The sequence below is a fragment of the Leopardus geoffroyi genome, chromosome D1, assembly GCF_018350155.1.
Source record: "Leopardus geoffroyi isolate Oge1 chromosome D1, O.geoffroyi_Oge1_pat1.0, whole genome shotgun sequence".
NCBI lineage: Eukaryota > Metazoa > Chordata > Mammalia > Carnivora > Felidae > Leopardus > Leopardus geoffroyi.
Genome location: NC_059329.1, coordinates 115398841 through 115425605, shown reverse-complemented (window position 1 = coordinate 115425605; position 26765 = coordinate 115398841). Strand labels below are relative to the sequence as shown.

The following is a 26765-nucleotide window of genomic DNA, read 5'->3' as shown; positions in this document are numbered from 1 at the left end:
ATAACTGTCAGCCGTGTCAGGTTTGTTAACCTTTCTGTTGTTGTGGTCGTTCATCTACACCTTTCGTGGATTCTTTTGTCTCGTCGAGTAGTTGCTAAGAGAGGAGTGTTGGCCTCTGGCCACGATCGTGTGTCTCTTTTCAGTTCTGTTAGGTTTGTGCTCTTCTGTCTCCAGACTGTGTTACGAGCGCCATGTTTGAAGTCATCTCAGCATCCCAGCAAAGAGATTCCTTCTCCTTGGAGATGCTCCCTCTCTGTCAGCAAGCCCTCCTGCTCAACAGCAGACCAACCGCAGCAGTGAAAACCACACACAGGCAAGACCACTTAACTCATGCTCGGACTGAAACCCATTTTTCCGATTTCTTTTTGCACTCTGTTGAGGCGTTGATGAGGATGTTCTGCAGTGACTGGAGCATTCCAACCGCCAGGCTCGAAAAGCCCTGATGTCAATGGAATGCCTAGAAGAGCACACCTCACGTGTCCCCTCCCCAAGCCGTGACCACACACTGAACACATACCGACCCTGCCCTGATGGTGCGCTCCCTGCCTGCCCTGAACCTTTCCCTGTGAAACTGGAGGTGTCCATCTTGCTGGCAGAGAGGTCGGTTGGTAAGGCCTGAGCCGCCACCTCCCCTCACTGCCAGCACCCAAAATAAATCTCTCCCTCTCGCTTTTCTTTTCTTTTCTCTCTTTTTCTTTTTCTTTTTTTGACTTTACCTATTTATTTATTTTTCTAATATAATTTATTGTCAGATTGGCTTCCATACAACACCCAGTACTCATCCCAACAAGCGCCCTCCCCTCCCTGTCTCTTTTCTGACCCCTCGTCCCTTGAGTCACTGGCTTCTCTTGCTATGAGTTTAGCCAAGTGTGGTCGGCAACAGTATTGGCAAACCTGGAGGGACCGAGCCTTCCCTTTTTCCAGCCAGCTGTCTGGGGTGGTTGTGACCGTGGCCGTGCACCTGAGCTTCCCCTGTGCGTCTCCTGACCTTGCGGCTATGATCCAGCGATGACATTTCTCTCTTGTGAGGCTTGTCCCAGAGTTGACTCTGTTGGATAATTCAGCCATGCCAGCTTTTTTGGGATGGTGCTTACACGGTATGCTCCTTCCCATTCTCTTACTTTTAACATTTCTAGATTCTTTCATTTAAGGTGTTCCTTGTAAGCACAATGTACTTGACATTTGGTGGGGTTTCCTAGTCTGATGATCTCTCTTTTCATTGGAAAATTTAGACTGTTTACATGTAATCACTGATATATTTTGGGCTTTCTGTTGTATCTGCCTATTCTGCTTCTGTTTCTCTCTCTCCCTTTTTTTCTTTTGCCTTTTTCTGGATTTTTTAAATTATTTTCTCTGGTTCGGTAGTTTTGCATTCTTTTAGTATTATTTTAGTAGTTACCCGAGAGATTATATGTACGTCTGTGACTTATTAAAGCTTAATAGAAGTATATACTTCAGCACTTCCTGGACAATACAGGAACCTTAGGGCATTTTGTCTCTGTCTGTGAATAATAATTAATTATTATTAACTCATGCAGTCAGTATTCATTTAGAATTTTGTTGCTCTTCAATCTTGGCATCTTCCTACTTCCGTCTGGGGTTACTTTTTTTTTTTTCTGCCTGGAGAACCCCTAGTATTTCATTTGACGTGAGTTTACCGGTGATGGATTCTGCCAGAGTTTTTGCTTTTCTGAAAATTTCTTTGTACGTCCTCTCTTTTTGAAGGATATTTTTGCTGAGTATAGAATTATAGCTTGGCGGTTCTGTCGGCGATCTCAAAATGTGACTTCATTGTCTTCTGTTTTTTTATACTTTCTGTCCATTTTATTGTCACTCCTTTGAAGATAGCGTGTCTTCACAGGTGTTTGGAAGAATCCCTCTATTTCCAGTAGAGGTTTCGTTGTACTGTGCCTCAGTGTGTGTTTGTCCATCTTGATGCTCATAGTGCTTCTAGAATGTACGGCTTGATACGCTTCATCAGTGTGGGGAAATTCTCAGATTTCTTATTTCTTTAGATATTTTGGATGCCCCTTCTCTTTCTGATCACACGTGTGACCAACCTTTCACTCTGTCCCACATGTTTCTTGCACTCTTTACTAGAGTTTGTATCCTTTTGACTCTCTGTTTCAGTCTAGGTAATTTCTTTTCACCTGCCTTCTAAATCACGAATTCTCTCTTTCTCTGTATCAAATCTGTTGTCAACCCCATCCATTGCGTCCTTAAATCTAGTTATTCTGTTTTTCTCTTTCAGAGTTTCCATTTACTTTTTTGGTTTTGTTTCCAGGTCTCCCCTTAACCAAATTAATCTTGTCTTTTGACAATGTACTTGAGTACATTAAGTACAGTTATTTAAAGTCCTTATCTGATAATGTCAGTATCTACGTCTCTCTTGGGTCATTTCTGTTGCCTGTTCCTTGTCATCACATCTTATGTCCTGGTATGCCAAATTACTTTTAATCGAGTGTTGTATATTTCCTACTTAAGAAATCCTAGAGAATCCGATGATCGGCTGATGCGTCAGATAACCTGTCTTCTGTCAGAGCAGACCGTTAGGCCAGGAGTGCCAGCGATCCCCGGGTCATCCTAATCCTGGTGGTGAGTTGGGGTCACTTGGAGGCTGAGCTCCGGTTCATACCATGGCCGGTCCCTTTTCTGCTTACTCTTGATCTGGGGTGTAGCCCTTCCAGGACCCAACCCAAAGCCTGGAGAATGTAGTGGGGCCCATCTTCCTCAGCACAGTTCCTGAAATCCACTCTTTTCTCACATCCCTGGGACTCTGTAGAAAGTTCCAGTCAGCCTGCTGGCTGTTGTCTTCTGAATCAGCAGATGCTTCTGGTGATTGATCTCTTGGGCTGAGCCTTCTTCTGGTTCTTACCCTCACAGTTCCTCACTGACTTGGTCACAGGTTAATAGGTTTGTGTATTTTGTCTTAATCCAGTGCCTAGCTCTAATTCTCAGGGGCTTATCTGAGCCTCTACTCACCATCTCAGGTTATGGGACCACCTTCCTCATTTCAACATTACAAAATGCAACCTGTACTTGGGATTATACTCTAAGTCCTGGGGAGGCCCAGAAATAGGTATTTCTGAGAAATAGATATGACTCACATCATTTATACCTTTGGGAGTTATTGATTTAGGGTTAGCAACTCAGAGTAGACCCCAGGTATCTAGGCTGGAGTTGGCTCATACCCAACTTCTTAGGTTGGAAAGGAGACCAGAAAGGGGGTTAAATTTTCCGTTCAGGACACAAGGAGTCACTGAAGGTGTTAATGACACCGACACGTAAGAAACATTACATTGATTTACTGTCCCGACTAAAATCAGATCTGCTCCGAGCTGCCACTTGCCAGGGTGCAGGTGCTCTGCACAGGTGGACCACTCCAGTTCCGGTGCAGCATCACTGTGGTGGTCGGTCAGGGGACCTCATGAAGCCATGGATCCCCCCAACTCAGGATGGGAAAGAGGAAATGGAGGCGGAGACAAGTGTGGCACCCTGGTTGGGTGCCTGGTTGGGTTGGAGCCTGTGGCACTCTCCCCTGGCTTCCCCTTGGTGCCCTGGTGGGCTTCTTGGGCACAGCCCCATCCTCTTGGAACCCCTACCATCCCTTCAAATCCCCCCACTTCCCTGGGCCCCCCCTCATCCCCTGGGAGCTATCCTATCCCCCCAGAGCCCTGCTTGTTCCCCAGGAGCTGCTCCTCCCTCTGGGAGCCCCCTGTCCTTCTGGAGCCCCACCTCATCCCCCTAGGAACGCCCTATCCCTCTGGAGCCCCCCAGTTCCCCCAAAGTAACCTGTCCCCTGGGAGCCCCCAGGGTCCAGGAAGGGTAGAAGCCCAGCTTGGCTCTGTCTGAGAGCAGGGGACCCCTCCGGAGTAAAGGTCATGGTGGTCTGGACCGGGACGTCCAGTGGGCTTTTGGAGGCACAGGCGAGTGACAGTGGTGAAGGGCTGGCAGTCAGGGCGAGAGGAAGGGGCACTCCGGGTGTCAGCTGTGGTAGCTGAGAGCATTGTCGGGCCGTTTACCGAGTGGGAGGGCCAAGCAAAGCCACCTTGAGGTGGGGTAGAGTTACTTCAGGCGTGGTGATTTGGGGATGCCCACGAGACACCCAGAGATTTAGCCGACTGGCCTTTGAGACAGCTGGGTAGAGACTGACCATGACCTGGTGCGTATTTAACCCTGTGGGGAGCAGGCCCAGAGCTGACTCCTGGACAGGCCTGTCCTTCACCGTCAGCCAGAAGGGAAAGCTCATCATGGGGGCCGGGGCCAGTTGCTCGTGGCTCAGGGAGGCCAGGCGAGAGTGTCGGTTTGGCCTGAAGCCAGTGGGGCTCGGTACCCCTCACTTGCTTAGTCCCCCTGGGGCCCCAGAATAGACCCAGAATGGCTCTGTTGTCACATGTTGTGAACTTTGTCAAATTAAAGCATTTTGATTGGCCGCTTTCCACTCCGGCATCTCCTCTGTTACGCTCCCCCTCTGGCCAGGAAAGCCAAGTCAGGAATATGCCATCTAAACTGCATTTGGACAGGGGCACCCGGGTGGCTCAGTCGGTTGGGCGTCCGGCTTCAGCTCAGGTCATGATCTCGCCGTCTGTGAGTTTGAGCCCCGCATCGGGCTCTGTTCTGACAGCTCGGAGCCTGGAACCTGCTTCGGATTCTGTGTCTCCCTCTCCCTCTGCCCCTCCCCTGCTCGTGCTCTGTCTCACTCTCTCTCAGAAATAAAAATATTAAAAAGAAGTAACGAATATGCCCTTGGATTGCATGATTCAATTAATGGAGACAGGAGAATAAAATGAGCACCTTGGGAAGAAACGTGTCACGGAACCAGAGGACCCAGCAGGGCTCTGCCTATCGGGAATTTGGGTCATGCCAGAGGAGGCCTTCCGCACGCGGGAAGGCTGGACACTCGAACGGTGACGGGCAACGGAGGAGCCACCTCGGGAGGAAATAGAACCCTTCCTCACGCCAGCACGGCAGCAGGAGAGCGAGACTAAAAAGAGCTAGAAGACGAGACAGGATAATGTGTTTATACTGTGGGGTTGGGAAGGTATTCTCAAGCAAGATACAAAGCCCGAAGCAGTAGAGGGCAAGAGGACAGATCTGCCCAAATAAAAGTTAAAATCTTTGATGCCGCCGAGTAAAAAATTAAAAACCCACGACCAGTCAGATAGAAATACTTGCAACGTGTGTAGCAGCAAACTGTTGGTCTCCAGAGTACCAACTAAGAGCTGTAAAGCAGCACGACCAAACGATGTAAAAAGGACAACGAGACCTAAGCCACGGTGCACAAGAGAGACGTGATTGGCCGACAGACTTTGCAGGGCCCTCACCTCCACTGGTGCTCAGAATGCAAATTAAAACCACAGTAACACATGACCTTTTGCTCATCAGCTACAATTTCCAAGGCTGTCGCTGTTTGGGGTTGAGAGGCTGGGGAGCTGCCGTTGTCGGGCCCTGGATGAGGTGGGAGTCCACGCTTAACCGGCCCGAACAGGACAGCTCGGCAGCGTCCGTCAAAATCCACAACTCCCGTGTACTTCTGTAAGCAATTCGGTTTGGCGGGGGGCGGGGGGTCCTAGGGAAGAACACAGAAGGCTGTTCATGACCTCACTGCCGGTACCAGAGAAGAGTTGGGAACACCTCTGATGCCCAGAGGCAGGAGGGTGGTCCGTGTGCCAGCACCCGGCGTTGAGAAGGAGAGCCCCTTCAGGCGTTACTTAGCGAGCAGAGGAGGATCGCGCGATGGCCTTGGTTACAAAGAGGCTGGACCGGCTGGAGGAGAGAAAGGGAGGCGGAGGCACTACCCAGAGCTGAGCGGCACCCAGCACCAGCACCCCTCTGGCGCTGCGGGTCTGCAGGAGGAGGCCCCGTGCTGGGGGCCCGTCACCGGCAGGCCTGTGGCCCTCTGGCTGAGAGCCCGGCCGGGAGCGGGGCACGCGGCTCCTCCCTTCCTTCCGCCTCGTAGCTCCTGCTGGTGCCTCCCTGGCAGAGGCCAACGAGAAGCTGAAGGTCGGGGAGTCGGGGAGACACGGTTTGTCGCCTTCTTGCCTGGGACTCCGAGGTGAGCACCAGAGGAGCTATGAGCCAACAGAAGGCTGGCCCCGCCGATGAGGTCAAGGCACCCCTGTGACAGGGAGTCCCGGGTGCCAACTACGGATGAGGAACACGGTCCCGCAGCACATGGGAAGTGAAGAAGCCACGTCACGGGACAGGACCGGGGTCGTGGTCTGTACAGGAAGGCGATGCCTGCACGTGTGCGTGTAGACACACGCACGTGCGTAAGCAGCAGGGAGGGGCACGGGGCTGGTGGCGGATGTGCGCACCGGGCCTGCAGCTGCCGTTCCCACGGCACCTGCTTCCAAGACCAGTGGGGGGCCGGGGAAGGACGGAGCGCAGGCGCAGAGGCAATCTTCGGGGGTGGTATTATTTTCCTCGGGTTGTTTGAATATTTAACAATGACACTATGTTAATGTATTACTGCAATTTTTAAAAATACAAAAATAAAACATGAAAACGTTTTTTAAACAGACATGAAACGGGTGCCTGGGTGGCTCAGTCGGTTGAGCGTCTCACTTCAGCTCAGGTCATGATCTGACACTCCGTGTGTTCGAGCCTCGTGTGGGGCTTTGTGCTGACAGCGCAGAGCCTGGAGACTGCTTCGGATGCTGTGTCTCCCTCTCTCTCTCTCTGTCCTGCCCCTGCTCATGCTCTCTCTCTCTCGCAAAAATAAATAAACAAAGGGGTGCCTGGGTGGCTCAGTCGGTCAAGCATCTGACTTCGGCTCAGGTCGTGATCTTGCGGTTCATGAGTTCGAGCCCCGCATCGGGCTCTGTGCTGACATTTCAGAGCCTGGAGCCTGCTTCGGATTCTGTGTCTCCCTCTCTCTCTGACCCTTCCCCTCTTGAGCTCCGTCTCTCTCTTTCAAAAGTAAATAAACATTTAAAAAAAATTAAATAAATAAACATTAAAAAATAAAAAAAAAACAAAAAGATAGGAAAGATACTAAGGACTCAGTGAATTTGTATGAGTTGCTGTGGGTAGAACATTGTTTCAGATTAGGAACTTTTATTTTGAGGGATTTTTTGGTTTTTTGCTTTTCTCCTTTTCAGTTTTTTATTTAATTTGTAGTGAGTTAACACAGAGTGCAGTATTGATTTCAGGAGTAGAATTCAGTGATTCATCACTTACACACAACACCCAGTGCTCATCACAAGTGCCTTCCTGATACCCATCACCCATGTAGCCCCCCCACCTCCCTCCATCAGCCCTCAGTTCTCTATCATTAAGAGCCTCTTCTGGTTTGTTTCCTTCCCTCTTTTCCCCTGCCTTCCCGTATGTTCACCTGTTCTGCTTCTTAAATTCCACATATGACCGAAATCATATGGTATTTGTGTTTCTCTGACTTATTTCACTTAGCATAATACCCTCTAGCTTCATGCACATCATTGCAAATGGCAAGATTTTGTTCTTGTTGATGGCCAAGTAATGCTCTGTTCTGTGTATAAACCACATCTTTATCCATTCATCAGTCAGTGGACGTTTTGGCTCTTTCCATAAATCAGGAGTGATTGTAAACATCGGGGTGCATGTGTTCTTTCAAATCTGTATTTTTGTATTCTTTGGGTAAATACCTAGTGCAATTGCTGTGTCATAGGGTAGTTCTATTTTTAGTTTTTGAGGAACCTCCATACTGTTCTCCACAGTGGCTGCACCAGTTTGCATTCTCAACAAGAGTGTAAGAGGTTCCTCTCTCTCCGCATCCTCACCAACATCTGTTGTTGCCTGAAGTGTTAATGTGAGCCATTCTGACAGGTGTGAGGTGGTATCTCATTGTGGTTTTGATTTGTATTTCTCTGATGATCAGTGATGTTGAGCATCTTTTCATGTGTCTGTTGGCCATCCGGATGTCTTCTTTGTAAAAATGTCTATTCATGTCTTCTACCCATTTCTTCACTGGATTATTTGTGTTTTGGGTGTTGAGTTTGATAAGTTCTTCATAGATTTTGGACACTAACCCTTTATCTGTCATTTGCAAATATCTTCTCCCATTCCATAGGTTGCCTTTTAGTTTTGCTGATTGTTTCCTTCGCTGTGCAGAAGGTTTTTATGTTGATGAGGTCCCAATAGTTCATTTTTGCTTTTGTTTCCCTTGCCTCTGGAGACGTGTTGAGTAAGAAGTTGCTGCGGCCAAGGTCAAAGAGGTTTTCGCCTGCTTTCTCCTCGAGGATTCTGATGGCTTCCTGTCTTACATTGAGGTCTTTCATCCATTTTGAGTTTGTTTTTGTGTCTGGTGTGAGAAAGCTGTCCGGGTTCATTCTTCTGCATGCCACTGTCCAGTTTTCCCAGCACCCCTTGCTGAAGACACTGCCTTTATTCCATCGGATATTCTTTCCTGCTTTGTCAAAGATCAGTTGGCCCTTCGTCTGTGGGTCCATTTCTGGGTTCTGTAGTCTGTTCCATTATCTGGGTGTCTGTTCTTGTACCAGGGCCATACTGTCTTGATGATGACAGCTTTGTGATACGGCTTGAAGTCCGGGATTGTGATGCCTCCTGCTTTGGTTTTCTTTTTCAAGATTGCTTTGGCTATTCGGGGTCTTTTCTGGTTCCATACAAATTTTAGGATTGTTTGTTCTAGCCGTGTGAAGAACGCTGGTGTCATTTTGATAGGGATTGCACCGAATGTGTCGATTGCTTTGGGTAGTATCAACGTTTTAACAATATTTGTTCTTCCAATCCACGAGCATGGAATGTTTTTCCACTTCTTTGTGTCTTCAGTTTCTTTCATAAGCTTTCTGTAGTTTTCAGCATACAGATCTTTTACATCTTTGGTTAGATTTATTCCTAGGTATGTTGTGGGTTTGGGTGCAGTTGCAAATGGGATCATTTCCTTGATTTCTTTTTCTGCCACTTCATTATTGGTGTATAGAAATGCAACCAATTTCTCTACCTTGATTTTATATCCTGCAACTTTGCTGAATTCATGTGTTAGCTATAGCAATTTTTCGGTGGAACTTTTTGGATTTTCTACTTAGAGTGTCATGTTGTCTGGGAATAGTGAAAGTTTGACTTCTTCCTTGCCCGTTTGGATACCTTTTATCTCTTTTTGCTATCTGATTGCTGAGGCTAAGACTTCAGTATTATGTTGAACAGCAGTGGCAGGAGTGGACATTCCGTCTTGTTCCTGACCTTAGGGGGAAAGCTTTCCGTTTTTCCCCATTGAGGATGATATTAGCTGTTGGTCTTTATATGGCCTTTATGATCTTGAGGTATGTTCCATCTAATCCTACTTCGTTGAGTGTTTTTATTGAGAATGGATACTGTATTTTGTCACGTGCTTTTTCTCCACCTATTGAGAGGATCATATGGTTCTTATCCTTTCTTTTATTAATGTGTACCACATTAATAAAAGAAATTATAAAGAAAAGAAATTAATTGATTGATTTGTGAATATTGAACAACCCCCGAAGCCCAGGAATAAATCTCATTTGATCATGGTGAATAATTCTTTTAATGTACTATTGGGCTCGATTTGGTAGTATCTTGTTGAGAATTTTTGCATGCATGCTCATCAAGGATACTAGCCTGTAACTCTCCTTTTGAGTGGGGTCTCTGTCTGGTTTTGGAATCAGGGAGTGCTGGCCTTGGAGGAGTTTGAAGTTCTCCTTCCGTTTCTATCCTTTGGAACAACCTGAGAAGAATAGACGTTGATTCTTCTTTCAATGTCTGGTAGAATTCCCCTGGGAGGCCATCTGGCCCCGGACTCTTTGTTGGGAGATTTGCTTTCATCAACATCAGTCGAGTAAATCTGAAGATCATTTGGCTTTACGAAACAATTCACGGGGCGCCTGGGGGGCTCAGTCGGTTGAGGGTCTGACTCTGATTTTGGCTCAGGTCACGATCTCGTGGTTTGTGGGTTTGAGCTCCACATCGGGCTGTGTGCTGACCGTGTGGAGCCTGCTTGGGATTCTCTGTCTTCCTATCTCTCAAAAATAAATAAACATAAAAAAAAAAAAATGAATGAAGTAGCTTTGCACGTCCTGAAATGGAATAATTTCCGGGAAATACGAAGTGTGTTTACAGCCCGTTAGCAGTGTGCCTGCTGCCCCTCCCTCTGCAGGGCCCGTGTGTCTGTGCAGAGAACCTCCAAGGGGCTGCTGCGTATCCGCTGTGTCCCCCACACGCAGCCTCAAGGTCACACGTGTGTGCAGACGCGCTGAAGCCTGTGCCTCAGACTAGCCTGGTTGTCTGTGGCAGGGGTTACCGTTTCTCTCGTCTGACTTTGTCTCCCTTCATGGTGAAGCTCGTTTTCCTGAGCCTCTTTCGTTTTATTTCTTCCTTTCCTTACCTGAAATCCGACTCCTTTAATAGGCCCAAGTGTCCGCCCGCATTCGTGTTCAGCTTGTCGTACTCCAGTCTCACACACAATTGACAGACACACCAAGGGACCTCCCTGGGCTGTCCTTTCGACCTCTGTCTACATTCGAGCCCATATGTGAGTTGTCTGCTCTTTGTTGTTCTTACAATCAGAAAAAAATCTATTCCATTTTTGCCCAGCAGTTTGGTGCCCCTGCCCCCTCCCCGGGTCTCAGTTCCTTCTTCTGGAGAGACAGAAGCTTCCCGCTGTTGGGGATTCTTTCTTTCTCTTATTGCAGTTACGTGGACACACGATGTTACATTAGTTCCAGGAGGACAACATAGTGATTCCACAATTGTGTACAGGATAGGTGTGTGATCACCATCCGTCCCTGTACAGACTTTTTACAGTATCATTGACCGTATCCCCTGTGCTGCACTTATTTTATAGCTGGGCATTTGCACGGCCTCATCCCCTCCCCTGTCTTGCCCCTCCCCCTCCCCCGACCTCCCCTCTGGCACCCTCCCATTTATTTGCTGCGTTTAAGTCTTTTTTCTTTGTTCCTTCGTTTTGATTCTCTAGATTCCACATGAGTGAAAGCATACAGTATGTGTGTTTCTCTGTCTGACGTATTTCACTTAGCACGATGCCCTCGGGGTCCATCCGTGTTGTTGCAAATGGCAGGATTTCCTTCCTTTCTATGGCTGAGTAGTTTTGCGTCGTCTCTGTCTCCCACTCTTCTTACGCATTCGTCTGCGCAAGGGCACTGGGGCCGCTTCCACAACTTGGCAGCTGTAACATCTGCTACGGTAGACTTGGGGGCGCGCGTCCTTTCCAGTCAGGGTTGTTGTTTCCTTGGGTGGATACCCACGCGGACTCACTGGCTCCTGCGGCAAGTCCACGTTTTAGTGTTGGAGGAACCGCCGCACGGGCTGACACTCCGCCACCAGTGCGCGACCGTCCCCTTTCCCTCCACACGCTCACATTGTTGTGGATTCTGACGAGGATGGGCCCTTGACCGGCTCACTCTGGGCAAGAGGCGCGGGCAGGGGGTAAAATCCCGTCTCACGGCCTGCCTGCCAGAGCAGACCCCGGGAGCTCAGGGAGGGCTGGCATTCCGTCTGATCTTGCAGGGGAAACCGGCCCGGACCCGCACTGGCACTGAGGCGCGCCAGCCTCGGGCGGGAAGTTCCCCTCTGTGATTCCGATGGCCTGGTGTACTCCCGTGGCCACAGTGGCCGAGGCCGTCTGCACAGCTCTGTCCGCGGGCTGTCCTCGCCGGGAAGGACTCGGCTCCACTGCGTCCTCGGGGGAAACCCAGCCCCGCGAAGCGTTGGCGGCTCCTACGGGTTTTACAGAGCGATGGAGGAGAGGGTCAGGACGTGCACCGCCTTGCTGAAGTCAGTGTAGACGTCCGATGCGTGCCGCGCCCCCCAGGTCCTTTGTGGCCGCCAGCTGCCCTTCCTCCCATGTGATCCCCACCCCCAGCTCCGTGGCTGCCGGGGACCTCACACAGGACCCCTCCTGAGGGGGGATGTGGTGGCCTCCTGCAGGGGAGCCAAGCCCACCGTGGGCCATCTTTGCACAACCCAAAATCCAGGATGGGTTTCACACTGTAAAGGGCTGCAGAAAAACAAGACAAAAAGCTGGAGAACACTCAACAGGGCCTGTGTGGTCCCCAAAGCCCAAAATATTACCGTCTGGACCTCAGCAGAGAGCCCGAGAGCCCCAGTCCAGAGTGACAGGAAATAGGACCAGCAGGAAAACCCGAAATCCCCCTGGCTGGCTCTCGTCTGCTTTCTGCACCGTGGGCAGGGGGCAGGCGGGCTGGGGGGCCTGGGGGGCTGAGGACTTCTGGGGTGAGCTGGGTGCAGACCCCTGCCGGCGAGAGTGTCTGGGCTCCAGGCGCCCCAAGGCTCAGACAGAGCGCTGCGTCATGGTCCAGTTGTAAGCAGCCGCCCTCAGGACAGCCCTGGGTCTGTCCTGTGCCCTTTGTCACAGAAATCCGTCTGATGCCAGGAACACCCACTTCTGACCCCTGAATGCTGTGACTCTGTTCTCGTTTCCTTGCTCCGTGGGCATCTGAGGGGCCGCAGACCGCCGGCGTCCTGTGACTCGGGTAGGTCACAGGGCCAGCCAGCCGCGGCCACTGCTCCGGTGGCCCAGAAGTTGGGTCCTTCGGCTTCTGTGTTGCTGAGGACAAGGCCGTGGCCTGGGACGAGCAGGAGAGCGCCAGCAGGTTTGGGGCTGTTCTCAGGGATGGACGAGAAGCCTGGAGCCCACTAGGCCGTGTCGTCACCGTCACCGTGTGGTCTGCGGGCGGAGGCACAGCCCAGTCGTCCCGAGCCTTTCTGGGAGACGGCTGAGAGAGAACCTCAGGCCGTTGCGAGTTCTGGAAGGTTCCATAGGCTTACTGAGATGCAGCCTCCGTCCACTGTGGTCCCAGAGAGGCGGGCAGTGTGGCTGTTGCTGGAGGAGCAGAGGCTGGTTTCGTGTTCACAGCCGCCCAGCGGGAAGCCCTCAGTCCACAGCCGGCTGCTCGGGGGCTCCCCGTCCGCAGGTGCACACCCTTCCACGCGCCCTGCTCACGCCCTTCCACACACCGCGCACGTGCTGCTCACGTCCTTCTGCACGCTCCGGACATGCCCCGCGCACACCCCACGCACGCCGCGTCTGCTGCCGATCTCCCGAGATCTTCCCCGAGCGTGTCCTGGGACGTAAGCCTCCCGGAGACACCTTCTCAGCCTCGACCTCTGAAAATGTTCGCGTTTCATCCTCGTCGCTGAGGGGTGTCTCCATGGGGTGTGGGAGGCCAGGTCACGGCCCTGCTCCCGGACAGAGGTGGGAGCCAGTGGCGCTGGCCCGCGGCCTGAGGTCCCTGCAGGCTCCTCTCCGTGTGCTTCTTTCCGGTGGCTGCTTCCAGGACTCTGCTGTGCCTGTGGCCGTTGGCAGGTTGGGTAAGACGTGCCCCCGCGTGGCGCTCTCTCCTCGCGCTGCTGGAGGTTCCTGGGCTTCATCAAAATATTTAGCCCTTATTTCTTCAACAATTTTTTTAATGTTTATTTGTTTTTGAGAGACAGAGTGTGGCCGGGGGAGGGGCAGAGAGAGAGGGAGACCCAGAATCGGAAGCAGGCTCCAGGTTCCGAGCTGTCAGCACAGAGCCCGACGCGGGGCTTGAGCTCATGGACCCGGAGATCATGACCTGAGGCGAAGCGGACACCTAACTGACGGAGCCCCCAGGCGCCCCAGCAATTTTTTACTCCCCCATCTTTGTCCTGTCCTTCTGGGATGTCAGCACTGCACGTGTGTTATAGGCGTTACCTCCCGGTGTTACACGTTCCCTCACCCTGCATCACGTCACAGATACTGCGGTGCTTACAAACGGGAGGCTCATGGCGACCTTGTATCGAGCAAGGCCGTGGCACCACTTTTCCAATAGCATTTGATCCCTTCGTGCCTGTGTGCCCGCTGAATAGTAAAGAACTTGACTGGTCTTTGTCCCGGCTTTCTGGGGTGGAGACTCGAAACCCTTGAGTTTTTTCAGTCACAGGGGCGTCCTTCTCACTCACACGTGAGTTTATGTCATGACCACCTGGCCAGGTGTGCTCACTATTGGGGTTTCTTTGCTTTTAGGGTAAGGAGATACGGTTGGCCCATGAACAACGCGGGTGTGAGCTGCACAGGCCACGTGTACGTGGGTTGTTTCCAGTGACCACAGCACAGTGCTGCAAACGTCGCTCTCCTAACTTTCCTAATGACATTTGATTCTCTAGCTTAGTTTATTGTAAGGACTTAGCAGGTACTGTATACAGCACGCAAGGTACACGGTAATGCAGTGTTTATGTTACCAGCAAGACTTCCAGTCAGCGGTAGCTGTTAGCAAGTTTCTGGGAAGTCAAAGGGTATATGCAGACCTTCAACTGCACAGGGGTGGGGGGCATCGGTACCCCTTGACCTGTGCATTCTCAAGGGGCAACTGTATATGTGTGTGTACAAACCGTGCAAACACACAAATGAGAAATGTTTCTCTGCGCAACCAGCTGTACCTACGTTAAGCTAAACACGAGTTCTTACTGCGTCTCCGACCACCACCCGTTACCCCAGGGCCCATCCTCCCCCCGATCCCCTGTAACCTCCCACTCAGCGGTGAGACCGCACGGGGCTCCCACCGGCCGCCGGCCACGTACTCAGTTGTTCCACTCCAGGACTCGGGCCGCAGGATCAGAACTGGTCACCTGACCCCGCCGGGAACAACTTCGTCGACTAGAGCCCGGCGCTCGCGGGAGGGTGCCCTGCCTTGAGTCTTACGGACTCCCGCCCCTTCAGTGAGGGGGTTTCACGCGTTTGTAATACCCCGAGAGTCTGGCCACCGTCTGCATCCCTTCCTGGGTCCCCGACGTCCGAAATTATCTTTCCTTCATTCGCGAACGTTAACGTTCTGTGGGTTTTGAGAAATGTGCGGTGCCCTATATCTGAAGGAAAGTATTTGCAGAACAGTTTCACTGCTCTAAAAATCCCCCTACCTGTTCAGCTCTGCCGCCTCCCAGACCTCTGGCTGCTGCAGCTCCGTTTGGCATCTCTGTAGCTTTGCCTCTTCCCTTAGTAACGTGCACGTGGGCTTCCTCCGGTGTCCGTGCGGCCTCAGAGCTCATTCCTTTGTATGCCCGAATGGCAGTCCCTTGTCCGCATGGACCACGGTTTGTTTATCGATCCGCCTGTTGAAAACACCTCGATTACTTGCAGTTCTTGGCGATTATAAATGAGCTGTTATCAACGTTCAGTGCAGGTTTTGTGTGGACAGAAGCTTTCAAGTCAGTTGGGTAAATAACTAGGAGGCTGATTGCTGGGTTGTACGGTAAGAGGATGTGTGGTTTTGTAAGAAACCGCCAAACTCAGTTCCAGCGGCCGCACCATTCTGCACCCCCGCCTGCAGTGAGAGAGGCCCCGCTCTTGTCCTGCCGGCAGCCGGTGTTGTGGGTTCCTTCCATTTCAGCCATTCTGATAGAGAGTTGTGTCGGGGCATCTCCGGTGGCCTTTTGATTTGAAACTCCCCGATGACACACGGTGCTGAGCCTCTTTTCGTGCTCTGACTTGTGTGTGCACATCTTTGAGGGGAGATGCACGGTCAGACCTTTTGCCTGACTTTTACTGGATGGTTTGTTTTATTATACTTGAGCTTTAAGGGTTATGTGTACATTTTGGATAGCAAGTCCTTTACCTGATAATGTGACTTGTGTGCATGTTTTGGATTGTGACTTTCTATTCTTTAAATGCTGCCCTTCCCAGGGGCGCCTGGGTGGCTCAGTCGGTTAAACATCCGACTTCGGCTCAGGTCATGATCTTGTGGCTCGTGGGTTCAAGCCCCACGTCCAGCTCAGAGCCTGGAGCCTGCTTCAGATTCGGTGTCTCCCTCTCTCTCTCCCCTTCCCCCACTCGCTCTCTCTCTCTGTCTCTCTCAAAAATAAATAAACATCAAAAAAGTGTTTTGGGGGCGCCTGGGTGGCTCAGTCGGTTGAGCGTCCGACTTCGGCTCAGGTCACGATCTCGCGGTCCGTGAGTTTGAGCCCCGTGTCGGGCTGTGGGCTGATGGCTCAGAGCCTGGAGCCTGCTTCCGATTCTGTGTCTCCCTCTCTCTCTGCCCCTCCCCCGTTCATGCTCTGTCTCTCTCTGTCTCAAAAATAAATAAATGTTAAAAAAAAAAAAAAAAAAGTTTTTTGATGTTGCCATTCCCAGAGCAAAAATGTTTAATTTTAATGAGTCTAACTTGCAAATTCTTTCTTTCAGGGACTGTGCTTTGGTGATGCGTCTACACCCAAGGTCACTTTTGTTTTACTGTAGAAGTTTTACAGTTTCGTGTTGTACATTTAGGTAAATTCAAAATATATTTTTCATATTACTGTGGCTTATAATTTATTTTGAATTAAATGTTGTATAAGAGTTAGGAGCTGCATCGAGGTTCGTTTCTGTACATATGGGGGCTCAGTTCTAGAACCGGAGATGTTTGTATATTCAGCTTTTTTCTCCCCTGTAATGTGGAGCGATTTAATTTGCTATGTTCAATATAGAGACGGTTTCTGGAGATGATACAAGCTGCCCTCTCAGTAGAATTCATTTTGCTTTCTTTTACTTTAATAAATAGCATTGCTGTTTCTTGGAGAATTCTGTGGTAACTATAAAAAAGTAAAAACAGTATTTTTTTCCATCAATTAATGAAGCAATATATAAATTGTGACACACTCATAGAATTGATTTGTGAAAAGTAATTAGTGCATGCATTAACATAAGTTTCACATTTTTAATTGAGTGACAGGCACACAACAAAATAATGGGTATGCTATGTACATTTTTTACAGAAATATAATTAACATAAAACAGTGGGTGTCAGGTGTGCGTCGTAACAATTTGACGTTTGTGGAAATGGGGAAACGATCAGCACAACAGATTTAGGTAACATCCATCACCTCCTCTGGTCACAAAAACTGTTTTCTTCTGATGAGAACTTTTCATCTACTATCTGCCTTTGCAACTTTCCAACGCACAGTATGTGATTATTAGCCAGAGTCACCATGCTGCGTGTCACATTCCCCGGGACTCGTTTATTCCGGAACTGAGGTTTGTCCCAATGGACCCCTTTCATCCCGTCTGCCCACACCCCGCCCCCTCGCAGTCGGCGACCACCGCTCCGCTGTGTCTCTGAGCGCATAGTCATGCGCAGTAGGCCCTACGTGTGCGTGTGCGTCCGCGTAAACGTGAAGCCCTGCAGGCCCGTCCACGTCATGGCAAACGGCAGGATTTCATTGTTTCCGTGGCTGAGTAATATCCCATGGTGTGTATGTACCACTTCTTTATCCAGTCCTCACTCGACGGACATTTGGGCTCTTTCCACGTCCAGGCTGTTACCGATAGTGCTGCAGTGAACGTGGAATGCCTACGTCTTCTCAAGTTAGCGTTTTCATTTCCTTTGGATAAATTCCCAGAAGTGGGATTGCTGGATCATCTGGTAGTTCCGCTCTGTTTGTTTTCTCACTGTCTTTAATTTTTGGAGGAAGCTCCCTACTGCTTCCCAGAGCGGCTGCACCAACTTTTACTTCCACCAGCAGCGCTCGAGGCTCCCTTCTCCACATCCTCGCCAGCACCTGACACGGCTTGTCTTTGGGCCTAGCCTTTCCGGCAGGTGTGAGGTGATATTTCACTGTGGCTTTAGTTTGCATTTCCCTGATGATGAGAGATGTTGAGCATCTTTTCATGTGTTTGCTGGCCACCTGTGTCTTCTTTGAAAAAATGTCTGTTCATGTCTTCTGCCCATTTTTAATCTGTTTTTTTTTTTTGCTATTGTGTTATATGAATTCTTTATACCTTTTAATATTAGCTCCTTGTCACATCTATGATTTGCAAATATCTTCTCCCACTCAGTAGGTTGTCCGTTCATTTTGTCGACGGTTTCCTTGGCTCCGCAGAAGCTTTCTGATTTGCGTGGTCCCGCTTGTTTAGTTTTGCTTCTGTTGCCTTTGCTTTTGGTGTCAAATCCAGTAAACGTCGCCAAGACCAGTGCTAAGGAGCTTAAGCCTGTGTTTTCTTCCGGGAGTTTTATGGTTTGAGGTCGTCCATTCCGAGTTGGTTTTGTGTATGACGTGACGTAGGGTCCAGTTTCACTCTTTTGCCGGTGGCTGTCCCGTGTTCCCAGCACCGTTCGTTGAAGAGACTGCCCTCCACCATGTGTATTCTTGCCTCCTTCACTGTGATTTACGTGACCATATGTGTGCAGGCTTATTTCCGGGCTCTGCTTTCTGTCCCAGCTGTCTTTGTTCTAAGATTTAATTCAGTGACCTGAGACCAGTTTGACTCTTTCACGTGTTCCTTTTACACCTCGTTAGGTAGAGCTGGGCCATTCTTCAGTCGGGTTCATTCTTCCCCACCATCAGGGGAACACCTTTCTGGACGTTCTCGCTGATGCCCCACGAATGGCGAGGCCCCGTCTAGCTGTTGGGAAGAGGCAGTATTCCCAGCAACTCGTGACGGTTCCCTGGGGACCGTTCCCTCCAATTCCTTTGGATTCTCTCCGCCAGTCGGGCAGTTTCCTCACGTGCATGTGCTGACTAGCGCGCTGCTGAACGCTCAGGGGGCCCTGGGGGCCTCGAGTCCTTACTTCATGCAGACGCTTGCTGCCTGATGCCACAGATTCTCGACTCCTTGGCCGCCCAGCCTCCAGGCTCTGTCGCCTTAACCAAGAAGGCCTCTGGGATCCGCGTGGGTTTTCTGACCTCTGCCGTGGGCTGGAAACCTCCTCCAGGCAGGAGCGGGGGCCGTCCTGTGCCTCACCTCGTGCGCTTGCGGTCCAGCAGGGTCCTTTGTCCCTGGGTGTCCCATGCCTTCATATATCCTTTCAGGTTTTCGTAGTTGTTTCTGGTGGGAGAGGGATCCGGTCCCTGTTACCCTGTCTTGATCAGGAGCAGAAAGCCTGATGGCCACGTTTCGGTCCAGTTTGAAGAGACGTAACCCGTGAAGCCTGCTGTCATTTTACTCCTCCGGGATCCGCTCCCCCCAGGGCACGGTGCTATCCGAGCCGCCACAGTTGCGCAGCCGGGAAAGCGACCTGGGAAAACCCACTTTCAGTCGCCATCGGAAAGATGTCTTTGGAGTGTTTCACTGAGTTAGGATACGTATCACACACTCCCGCTTTGGACAAGCATGAAGGTACCTTCCTTGGCTATATTTACGTGTATGTATTTAAGAACGGTGAGAGGTTCGGATTAAAAAACCCATCAAACGGGGCGCCTGGGTGGCGCAGTCGGTTAAGCGTCCGACTTCAGCCAGGTCACGATCTGGCGGTCCGTGAGTTCGAGTCCCGCGTCAGGCTCTGGGCTGATGGCTCAGAGCCTGGAGCCTGTTTCCGATTCTGTGTCTCCCTCTCTCTCTGCCCCTCCCCCGTTCATGCTCTGTCTCTCTCTGTCCCAAAAATAAATAAACGTTGAAAAAAAAAATTAAAAAAAAAAAAACAAACCATCAAACATGAAACAAACGCAGTGGAGGTAAGTGATGGAATCAGTAGAAGTCATGCCATCATCGGTAAGTGACTTGTTACAAAATCCTTCCGCTCTCATCAGAAGGGAAGGTGTTAAAAGGAGGGGACCGAGCTCCAGTGGCAGCAGCGAGTGGACTCACGACGTCCGCTGGCCCAGGGAACGAGGAGCAGGTCTTGTGGGCATGAGGGGGCCGGGGACACGTTTCTCGCCGACCTGACCTGACAGCAGAACATGCAGCACCGGGGGGGGGGGGGTGCCGTGCGGAGCTCGGGTGTGCGGACTGGGGGGGCCCGGCCCCGAGGAAACCCAGAGGCCCGAGGCCACCCCCGGACGTGAAAGAAATTTGACAAGGACGCTCCCATGAGTCACAGCCCGTCGCGGTGGCAGGCGGTGAGGCTCAAGAAGCTTGAAGTGGCAGCGGTGTGAGCGGCTCAGCCCCCACGTCGGAGGAGGACTGGCTGTGGAGGCCCCACCGCCCGGGGCCCCCTCACCCGCCCGCCTGGGCCCAGCCTCCCGGCGCTGTGCTCGCGGAACCCTCTTGTCGAGTCGTCGGACACGGTTTTCGTCAATTTTGTCTTCTAGGGGGTGTGAGCTCATCGCAGAGTGACTGAAGATACGGAGAAGGAGACTGGTAGCCCCAGTACGATGTGAAGGGAGCCCCGCGGGCCCCTGGATCACCGTCACTCACGTTCTTCCGAGCCCGGCTGCTGCCGCCAGTGGAGGTGCCACGTGAGCCACGCCAGGTGCTCAAGGCCACACGAGGGGGACGGTATGGTGGGAACATTTCCGGTGTGTGTGTGTGTGTGTGTGTGTAAATTTAGGGTTCTGGTCTCATAACTGAGGGGAAATAGACACCCACAAACACACATAACAGGTGCGATCTAGAGGCGGGATGAGGCGCCCCCTGTTGTGGCTGCAAAAGCCGTGAGGCGGAGCCTGGGCTTCTCTTCTGGAGGGGGTGAGCACCGCTGGCCCGGCCTCAGGCCTTGCCACGGGAGCCCGGCACAGAAGCTGGGCGCCTCCTCGTGTGCCCACCCCCAGGAGGCCCCAGGCTCCGCTCAGCGAGTAGGGAACCCATGGAACATTTTCCCAAGTTTCTCTGATCCTGGAAACGGCAGAAGCCGCCAGTGACACTATATTCTCCACAGCCTAAAGGCCAGTGGTGCATGGCGGGGAGAGAGCTCTTTTATAAACTGGGTCAGCCACTGCTTAGCCCTGGGTGACAACTTGTGTCCGGGGTTCGGGTGTAAGAGTGTGAAGTGTTGGGAAGTGGAAAGGTGGTGTCCGCTTGGGACAGGACATCCCTGTGACCAAAAAACATTAAAAAATGTACTTAGAAATAGAGCAAGAGACACAGAGAGAGGGAGAGCGCGAGTGAGGAAGGGACAGAGAATGAGAGAGAGAGAGAGAGAGAGAATCCCAGGCAGCCTCTGCCATCAGCACAGAGCCTGATGCAGGGTTTGAACTCAGGAACCACGAGATCATGACCTGAGCCGAAGTCGGACACTTAACCCGCTGAGCCACCCAGGCACCCCCATATGTGTTTTATTTTTTTACTGTTTACTTATTCTGAGAGAGAAAGAGAGCAAGCAGGGGAGGGACAGAAAGAGGGAGGCAGAGAAGCCCCAGTAGGCTGCACACCGTCAGCACGGAGCCTGAGGCCAGGCTGGGATTCACTAACCGTGAGATCATGACCTGAGCCAAAATTGACAGACGCTTAACCGACTGAGCCGCCCAGGCGCCCCTACGTATGTGTTTTATTATTGAATCTTTCATACATACAATCATTTTCAAAACACGAACACCCTCTACTGACCCTATCTTAAAAACGTGATCAGAGCCCCTTGAACACCTTCTCTGATCCCACCCTGCATCGTTGCCCTGAAGGTAACTACCAACCTGAATTTAGTCATTCCCACAGATTTCTACTGTCACGTAAGTGTGCATTCCAAAAAATGTAAACTCCCGTTCTGCGTTCCGCCTGCGGTAAACTGTGTATAAATAGTGCCGCGTATATCCTTCTGCAGATCGCTTTTTTCCGTTCAGTAACATTGTAGATACAATGTAGTTTGTTCATTTTAACTGAAGCAGAGGATTCCATGGCGTGAATGTGCCCAGATTCATCTGTTCACACCCTCTTGTTTCTGATGTCTTGCGCTGAAAACACACGTCGGGGTATTCCCACTTTGGGGACCTGTACGCCAGGAGAGGTGCTTGCTCGGGTCTCGTGAGTTGCCCTCCAGCGTGGTGGTGAGCGCTTGCACTGCCACCAGCAAAACGAAGCTTTCCCTGTCGCTCCACGTCCCCACCAGGAATCCCCTGGACAATGTCAGTCCCCCCACCTGAGTCGTAAGAGTGAGAAATTATGTCTCGTTGCCCTTTTGATTGGCATTTCCCCAGCACTGGCGAGGTTAGTGCACTCTCATATGTTCCTTGGCCGTGCGTATTTTCTCTGACTTGCCTGTTCATGCTCTGTGCATATCTGTTAACGTAGGAAATCCTTCCTCACCCAGGGTCATAAAGATACTGTCTTCTAAACATTTTTAAGGTGTGCTTTTCACAGTGAGGGTGTAAACCCACCTAGATTTGATTGGAAGAAGGTATGATCTGAAGTAGAGATACAATATCATAGTCCCTGTGGCCACCACTGAGATATTTACACAAAGACATACCACAAAAACGTAATGGAAGTGAAATACCAAAAGGAGTTTGCAGAAGCCAAAAGAAGGCAGAGAATGGCAAGCAGAGAAACAAGGCCCAAATAGAAAACACGTAAAAAATGAGAAGACTTAAGTCCGAACGCACCGGTTCTTCCATGAGCTGAAAATGGCCCAAGCACATTAAAGACCGACGGTCAGCATGCTGTCAGAAAGGGTCTGCTGCTCTTACCACAGTGTGTGTGTGTAGAAAATCCCTACAGACAGAGACTGTCAGAGCACTTACGAGAAATAACAACTATCTTCTGTCCCCAAGAAACTCGCTTCAAATGTGAGCTTACAAGACGGCTTGAAGCAATGGCGGAGGACACACTGGCAAACAGAAACAGAGGGAGCGCCAGACAAAGTCAACTGCAGAGCAAGGAAAATGCAGAGACCAAGAGGGACGTGACCAGAAGACCCAACAAGCCTCAATGTGTAGGCACCTAACACAGGGTCTGCAAAGTACAGAAAGAAAACACTGGCAGGATTTCAAGGGGAACTTGACAAACTCCAGTTACACTCGGAGGTTCCGATGCTCCTGTCTTGGGAATTGACAAAACTGGTAGAAAATGAGCAAGGATATGAAGAGGAGAACAGCATCGACATGAACGTGTACACATACAGGTGTCCACACGCACGGAACATGTACACATATAGGTGTTCACACACACACACACACACACACACACACACACACATACACACACACGAGCATATATACACGTGAGATATTTTTATATCTTCACCCAACACAGTAGAACACAACCCTTCAAGTGCACACGACACATTTACCAAGATACACTCTAAAGTCATTGAAAGTAATTGAATGACATAATGGTATTAAGCCAGGCACTGTTAACAGAAAGATAACATGAAATTCTCCCACACTTAGAAGTTAACCAGTCCACTTCTAAATAGTTCATACATCGAAGAGGAAGAGTCAAGGGAGATTAGAGCATATTTTGAACTAAAAGTGTCCAATTTATGGGATGCATATAAAGCAGTACTTAGAGGGAAATTCATAGCACTAAATGGTGACATTACAGAAGAAGACAGGTCCCAAATCCATTAACCAAGTGTCCACCTTAAGATGCTCCACGGGGGAAGGGAACTCATAGCTCATGAGTTCAAGCCCCATGTTGGGCATGAAGCCTACTAAAACAAACAAAAGCAAAACCAAAAAACCCCAACAAATAAACCCTAAGCAAGCAGAAGGAAGGAAATGATAAAGATAAGAACAGGTATCAGAAGAATTGAGAACAGAGAAAAATCAGTGAAACCAAAAACTAGTTCTTTGAAAACATCAGTATGTTGATAAATCTCTAGCAGACAGAAAGAATAAAAGAAAACATAATTCACCAATATTAGGAAAGAGAGCATGTCACTACCATCCACAGAAACATAAAAAGGGAAACTACAAACGACTGCACACACATTAATTTGACAACTTAGATGAAATGAAGCAATTCTTCAAAACCACACGCTTGCAAAACTCACCCAAGATGAGTTAGGTAACTGGGATAGTCCTCACAATGTGTGTGTTTTTCCACATCACCCAGGAATTAACTCCATTCTCATAGACGGTGGCCAGGTGTCCCACCAAAGTAACTCAGTTCTGACTCTGCCTGCCTGAAGAAAGCACCACAGGTGAAGGACTCAGTCCCACAGCCCGCCCCCACTTCAGACGCCAATCCAGGGTGTCTCCTGTGCTTCTGACTCACCAGCTATTCATTGGTTTCCGTGACCCCCTCCTCTGGGTCTGTTCATTTGCTAGACAGCTCACAGAACTTGGAAGACAGGTTGACTCACTGGACTGCAGGTCTATTACAAAGAATATCCAAGGATATGAATGAACGGCCAGATGTGGAGATACGTAGGGTGAGGTGTGCAAGGGTCCCTGGACCCTTCTGCACGTGATTCACCAACCTGGGAGCCCTCAGGACCCCCTCCTTTTGCGTTTTTATGGAGGCTCCACACCCTCTAAGCATAGTTGGCTCCCCCTGGCACCCAGCCCCCATCCTCAGGGCTCTTCCAAAAGTCTCCTCATGGACACAAACCCAGTTGTGGTGTAAAGGGGCTGTTTATGCGGAACAAGACACCCACTTCACCCTCATGGCCCCGAAGGGACTTCAGGAACTGAGGACGGGAGACCAACTGTTGTAACAAAAGACGTTCCCTTTTCTCTTAGAGACTCCAAGGGTTTTGTGAGCTGTGAGCGCCAGGATCCTGGATGAAGACCAAAATACGTATTTGCTGTAAAGCACAGTGTCATAGTCCCATAACCATTTAAAAAATTGAATCTGTAGTTACCCCTCCTGAAAAACCGCCAGGCCCCGATGGCTTCGATGACGAGTTCTACCAGACACTTAAAGAAATAACACCAATTACATTCATTCTCTTCCAGAGAAATAAAACAGGAGGGAATATGTCCCAACTTATGAGGACAGCATTACCCTGATATCCATACCTAAGAGTACAAAAGAAAGTAAAAGGAAGGGAGGGTGGGAGAGAGGGAGAGATGGAAGGAAGGAAGGAAGGAAGGAAGGAAGGAAGGAAGGAAGAAAAGGGAAGGAGGGAGGAAGGGGGAGGGAGGGAGGAAGGGAGAACTACAGACAAATACTCCTATGAGCCAAATGAAAATCCTCAATCAAAATATCGTCAAATCAAATGCTATATAAAAAGAAGAATACACCACAACCAAGTGGCATTTATCATGAAAATGCAAGGTTGGTTCATCAGTTGAAGACGTATCACTATCGTTTGTCATGTTAATCACCTAAGGAAAAAGATCACACATCGTATCAGTTTAGCAGAAAGAACATTTGACCAAACCCAGCACCCACTCATGAGAAAACTTCCCGCAAAGGGCGCCTGGGAGGCTCAGTGCGTTCAGCATCCAACTCTTGATTTCAGCTCAAGTTGTGATCTCAGGGTTTGTGAGATCAAATCCCGAGTCAGGCTCTGCACTGACAGTGTGGAACCTGCTTGGGATTCTCTCTCTCTTCTCTCTCTGCCCCTCCCCCGGCTTGTGTGCTTTCTTAAAACCAACAAACAAACCTTCCAGCAAAAAAAGGGGTAGCCGGGAACTTCCTCAACCAGATAAGGGGCATCTACAAAAACATACAGCAGCTTACATCACATTTAATGGTGAAACACTAGATGTTCTCCCTGAAACTAGGAATAAGACAGAGAAACCTACTCTTAGGAGTCTCATTCAACACCATACCGGAAGTCGTAACCACTCTAAGGAAAGTTTAATAAATGTACACATATGGGGGAAAAAAAAAAAAAGAAAGAAAACTGTCCCAAATAACCTGTAAGAAAAACTTGTAGAACAAATATGTAAGTTTGGTGAGGTCGTGGGATGGAAGATTGCAACAGAAAAATCAAACTTAGAAACCATAAATTTAGAAAATACTATCTACGGTAGCTCCAAAAAAGCCCCATAAATACTCAGGTACACTCCACAGAAAACACGCACTGGGTCTGTGTGTTAAAAAATACAAAGTCTTAAAGAAAGACATCTCTAAAGACTTAAATAAATGGAGAGACATACCATGTTCAGGGATTTAAAGATTTGACATAATCAAAGATACCAGTTCTCTGTAAATGATGTGTGGATTAACTGCATTCCCAAAATCCCACAAGATTTGTTGATATAGGTAAGCTGATTCTTATATGCAAAGATGGAAAAACTAGAATAGTTTAAAGAATTTTGAAAAAGAATAAAGGTATGAGCATTATGTTACCTGATTTTTTTTTAATGTTTGTTTACTTTTGAGAGAGACAGCATGAGCAGGGGAGGGACGGAGAGAGAGAGAGACACAGAATGAGCCTGACACAGGGCTCGAACCCACGAACCGTGAGATCCTGACTTGAGCCGAAGTTGGACGCTTAACCGACTGAGCCACCCGGGTGCCCCTAGGTTACCTGATTTCAAAACTGACTCTCAAGTTGTGGCAGTGGAGCCAGTATGGTGTCGGTTGGTGAAGGATAAATATGTAGATCATGGAACAGAATCCAGAGCCCAGAATAGAACCAGACAAATAAGGGTAATTGATTTTTTTACAAAGGTAGAAAGGCCGTTCACTAGAGAAAGGGTAGTTTTTCAACAAATAGTGTTGGGACAACTGGAAATATATATGCAAAAAAAAAAAATGAATCGTGGTCTTAATTGCATAACATGCAAAGATTAACTCGAAATCAGTCATAGATCTATATATAAAAATATAAAATTTTTGAATAAAAACAGGGGCACCTGGCTGGTTCAGTCAGGAATATGCGACTCTTGATTTCAGGGTTGTGAGTTCAAGCCCCACGTCGGGTACAGAGACTATATAAACGAACAAACAAACTTTATCTTATTTCTATTTTGGAGAGAGAAAGAGCATGAGCAGGGGAGGAGCCGACGGAGGGAGGGAGAGAACCCCACGCAGGCTCCACACCCAGCACGGGGCCCCACACAGGGTTCCATCCCGCGACCCTGAGATCATGACCTGAGCCGAAATCAAGGGGCGGGCGCTTAGCCGACTGAGCCACCCAGGTGCCAGTAAACTTTTTTTAAAAAGGAAGAAAATCGTACTCACCTGAAGTTAGGCCAAGAGTTGGTACATAGGACATCAAAAGCCAAATCTGTAATAGGACATACGTCTCCTGGTCCACCGAGGGGCGTGCCACGTGCCCCCTGTACCTGGG

General features: G+C 49.7%; 2 long non-coding RNA genes across 2 annotated transcripts in view; one reads left to right on the top strand and one right to left on the bottom strand.

Annotated features, from left to right (window-relative positions):
• LOC123602152 overlaps nt 1-23283 on the top strand; it is a 27784-nt gene extending 4501 nt beyond the window's left edge. Inside the window, exons 2-3 of the long non-coding RNA XR_006714394.1 lie at nt 19954-20140; nt 22345-23283. This is a non-coding gene — a long non-coding RNA (uncharacterized LOC123602152). The remainder of the gene's footprint in view (nt 1-19953; nt 20141-22344) is intronic.
• Nucleotides 16483-26765, bottom strand: LOC123602153. The gene is made up of 2 exons (XR_006714395.1): nt 26657-26765; nt 16483-16518 (listed from the first exon to the last, which is right to left on the bottom strand). It is a non-coding gene; the product is annotated as an uncharacterized LOC123602153 (long non-coding RNA).